Source organism: Uloborus diversus, chromosome 2 (assembly GCF_026930045.1).
Source record: "Uloborus diversus isolate 005 chromosome 2, Udiv.v.3.1, whole genome shotgun sequence".
In the NCBI taxonomy this organism is placed as follows: domain Eukaryota; kingdom Metazoa; phylum Arthropoda; class Arachnida; order Araneae; family Uloboridae; genus Uloborus; species Uloborus diversus.
Genome location: NC_072732.1, coordinates 172,969,673 through 172,974,689, shown reverse-complemented (window position 1 = coordinate 172,974,689; position 5,017 = coordinate 172,969,673).

Below are 5,017 nucleotides of genomic sequence, written 5' to 3'. Positions count from 1 at the left end.
TTTGGAATTTAATGTTTACTTTCCTACCACAGACTTGCTTATATTTCTCGTTGATATGTTGAGAAATAATTTTGTTAATATTATTGCTTCATCATTTGTGTTATCTCTTTAAATATTGTAGCTCGCTCTAAAAAATTTGGTACACATGTGTGCTCTTAAAGTGTGCTTTTCTGGGGATACTTTGATTACTGGGATATTGGCGCAGTTTTTGTGCAAGTATTTTATTTTGGTAACCCTATACAAATAAATTTCTTTACTCTTTGTTTACGTATGGAAAGGAAAAAAAATCCTGGATCAGGCATTGGGGCCAAAAACTTAACGCCTATGAATTAAGATCGCAAATTTGTTAGTAATGAAAGTCTTTCCATATTTGTGAATAACATAATTTTGTAGTAGCGATTAGACGAGCAATTGTATGTCAGATCCAAGAATTCATCAGATAAATATAGGAGAATGTTTCATAACACCCACAACATACAATCGGACCTCCATACATCAAAATTTTCTATATATCGAAGTCGCAGTAAATTTCCATGACCATTACGTGGAGAAATTGTTTCTATATAGATCAAAAAAAAATTTTGAGACATTCGTAGATTTTTTTTTCCACTTAAACTGTTTGTCTCATGAAAAATGAAGGTTAGGGGATAAAATTATGTTCACTATAGGTTGCTACGAAACTCACAAGGAATCTGAGGTTGAGGGGTGTGTAGATAGGGTGGTGTTCCGTTCTGGAGTTCTTAAATTCCCTCAAGGTTTTTTCAAATCTTAGTTGCAACCAGTATTACATTAAACTCAGTTTCAAGTTATCCTTATTGTCTGTTAATTATCATTCCTATTCTTTTTAGCTTCAGTGAAAATCATTCGAGTTTAATACATTGATGTTTTACTTTTCTCTCTATTACATTGTCAAAACAAAAATCCCCTAATGCAGCGGATTAAGTTGAATTGCCGAAGAATGAAGGTGTCTGAAGGCGGGAAAATGTCTTTTCTGGTAAATTTAGTATTTCCACAAGCAGAGTTCCTGCTACTACAAGAAATTGGAAAGCCGTAATAAAAGTACTGAAACTTACAAAAAAACTCACTCAAAAACATGAAACGGCATTACAGTTGGCAAAAATGAGTTTTAATTGTAATGTTTTAGGAGATTCTTATGATAAACTAAGATCGTTTCTATATATTGAAATTTCTATGTGTCGAAAATTTTTTCCAGCAATTTGCTACTTCGATATATGGAGGTCCGACTACTATAGTTGGAGCAAACCTAACCTGGCAACATTGTGAGGGATACGCAGATCCTAATCACAGCATAGTGACGCTGCAAGTAAGGTGTGCCCCAATTATAGTTGAGTATGCAATGAAAATTTTAGAAATGAAGCATTTCCTGAGTTTTTTGTCCTTGAGTAATGTCAACATTTTACCTAAGTATCGATTTAATTTTAAGTTTTGTCAAACGAACAGCTAAATTAAACAATAATGAAAATAGGGAAAAATTATTTCCCAGTTACATAATTCGAACAAATAGTAAAAATGCAGAACCAGTTCTGATCTCCTAAGCAAGAAAAGTTTGCCTTGAAAAGTTAGTTTTCAAGCTATGAGCATTTTTATGGGAATTTTTTTTACCCCACATCAATTTGCACTTATGCTTTTTTTGTACTAGTAATTAATAGTTCTGCTGTGTGTGTGTTTTTTTTTCTTTTTGATAAATCTAATTTCTGTACCTCAGAGCCAGAGGAACGTAACTCACATTATAATAATTTTACAGTAGAGAGGAAAAACCTTTTTCTGGCCCGTGCAAAGGTAATATTTGGCATACAGGCGGAAAATTTACCCTCAATATTTTGGAAAAACAAACTTATTTTCCCCAAAAGGATAGTATATTTTTAATCTGTATTTGCAGGCAAAAAGAAACTCTCTTAGAAATGCAAGTCTTTCGTATCACTACCAAAATAAAATTACTTGGATACCAAACGAGTTTTTCTTGATATCATATCAGTACAATTCCTTGTGTTTCTTTGAGGGAATGGCAGAGGAAAAGCATGGAACCAATGTTTTTTCTGCTGTAGAGGTTAACTCGAGGAGGAAGAAAACAATGAAGTTTTCCTGTATTTCGATACGAGGTGTGATCGAAAAGTACGGTGAATGATTTTTATAGCAGCAACTGCTGAAGCTACATCCGTATGCTGTGATTCGTTCAGTAGCGTGATCATCTGAGACCAGGAGGGACAAACTATAACACATTCGAACTTGTCAGTCAGCTGCTAGAGTGAGGTTGAGCTTATCGTGTCAGTCAGGCAACACAGATTTCGAACAACGCATTACCATTAAGTTTTTTTTAAATTTCAAAAAAGCTCACGAAACGTTAAAAATTTCTGTACGGCGATACTGTGGTAACTCTGAAGACAATACAATACAGAAGAAGTACAATAGGTATAACCGATTTAAAAATGGAAATGAGACTGTTGAAGAGGAGCAGCGTGCGAGATGTCCAGTAACCTCTAAATCAGAAGAAAATGTGCAAAAAGGGGAAACAGTGATTCGTTCAAACAGACGAATGACTAGTCTATTGGCTATCAGAAGACCTTAACATTTCATACAGTACCGTTCAAAGCATTTTAACTGAGGAGTTGCAAATGACACGAATGAGGGCAAAATTTGTTCCCAGACTTTTGAGTGATGAACCGAAGGAAGATCGTGTTTCACGAGTTTTTGGCCGGAAAAAAATGTTCCTGTCTGTTCACATTTGCCATACTCGCCGGATTTAGCACCATGCGACTTCTGGCTCTTTCCAAAAGATAAAACTGCTTAAAGGAAAACTTTTTGAAACTATCGTTGACGTTGAGAGGACCACGACAGTGCAACTGAAAGCCCTTCCGAAAAACGCCTTCCAGAAATGCTTCTAGACATGAAGTCAACGTTTGGATAAGTGCATTGCTTGCCAAGCACTTTACTTTGAAGGAGATTAAGTCAAATTCTTTGTAACCCTATTACTTTCTTTAATAAAAAAAATTCAACGTATTTTTTGATCACACCTCGCATAAGAAAAAGTTCGCTTGATTATAAGAGAGTTTCTTGAAAACCTCCTAGTACCACAAAAACTTCCATTTTTTAGCATCAGGAAAATGATGGGAAGAGCAAGAAAGGGAGGCGGAAGGATCCTTCAAATCCCTGACAATCTTAGCAATTTATTTCTGTTTTATTTATTTATTTTTTGTTATCGGCTATTTATAGAAAAACAATCGGCATCAGTCAAAAAATGACACCAGTCGAGCCCTAATATTTTTCTGCAAATTTTTAAAAACTGAAATTTAGAGGCTAGATCAGATTTATGGAGCATGGTCAACTTTAGGGTCCTCTAATGTTATTTGTAATGTTAAAGTTTTAAAAACAAAAACTTTTTTTGTTTTAATTATCAATTATTTGCTTTGAAGTTCTTCTCTTTCTTGAAAATGAAAACATTAGTAGTTAAATGAAGTAATTTCAAGCATATATCGTAGCCTTATAGCAACAGTACGATATTTAATCTCAGAATTAGCACAAAGATATCTTACTGTTGCTTTGAAGCGACGCATTTCAGATCAAATTATTGCGACATTTCAATGCTTACAAAGAAATGTACAACCAATGGTATAATGGGTCTGTTCAACTTTTTGGTGTAACAACTGCAGAAAAAATTAGATTCATGAAATAAAAAAAAAGGCCAAAATGTGTTTTTTTTTCCCACTTGCTCATTGTAAACATAAATAAAAAACAAGCCAAAACCATTATATTTTGACTTTTAATTACTAGTCAGCAAGAGTTGCAGTTATATCCATTCTATTACAGATACAGTGAAATATTGTGCTGTTTATTTCGAAAAGCTACTTTCTTTTGTGCTGGTTGAAGAAGTTACACAGTCTGCTTTCTAGATTGTTTATTGGAAGTCCTAGATGTATCATCTGGAACTGTGTCTTTTTCCGCTAATTCTGCAGTACAGGAAACAGACCTCGCCATGGCCACACTGCTCAAGCCGTCGACAACAGATGGACTTGCGCAGTTACTGGTCGTTTGAGAGGCTTGTCGTTCCCCACTTATGGAACTGGCAAAAGAAGGGGTTTTGCTGGCTGCAATAACTGAAAGTAGAAACAAGTTTTTACAAATCAAATCTTTATTATTATTTTATTGAGCAATGACAAATTGCTATTGATCCCTACTTGACCAGTTTTAGTGTTTCTTTGTTTTTTCAGATTACCAAGGCAACGAGAATAAGTCTTGCTCATTTTTTAAAAATATTTATTTAGAGGGGATATTTTTAAAATACTGTTTTTGGCTAACTTTTACAAAAAAGCAGAGTTGGAGCAAAAAATTACTTAAAAAGAGTATCCAGGCTAAACGCAGCCATCTCTGATATTTTGATTTTGGTCATCATAGTTACAAATTGATTGCGTCAACCAGTGCTACCAGTAATGATTAAGTCAAGCCAGTGCTGCCACCAATTGGGCCCTTGAAATGAGTAAATGATAATATATCTAATATATTTAATACAGTTTAGAGCAGAGATTCCCAAACTTTTCCAATTCACAGCACTGAAGAAGTAGAATTTTCTCACGCACCCCTGGCCTCATTCAGCGGCACCCAGTTTGGGAACCCCTGGTATAAATCTCTTTTTGTTTGTTGAGCCAGTGTTACCGCTAGTTGACCGCAGTTTGGTTGTAACCCAAATGATGTATTGTCTTCTTGGACATTTATGTTAGGTTGAACACTTTCAAAGCACAAAGTTCTCTTATGAACCAAAGGGAACTTACCTCTTTAAGTGGGATCGGAGCCTGTATGACAAGATCCAAAGACGTGTTATACAAATAAACAACTTCCATACCCTAGCCGAAATCCTGATTACTACCAACTATGATGCCAGCTGTAGAAATTGAGATATTACCAAATGGTAACAAAGTATTTTATTTTTGTGTTTGTGTACATTAGTGGTGCTGTTAAGGGGGAGGAGGAGGGACAATTCCGCCTTCTCCTTCCCCCGAAACGT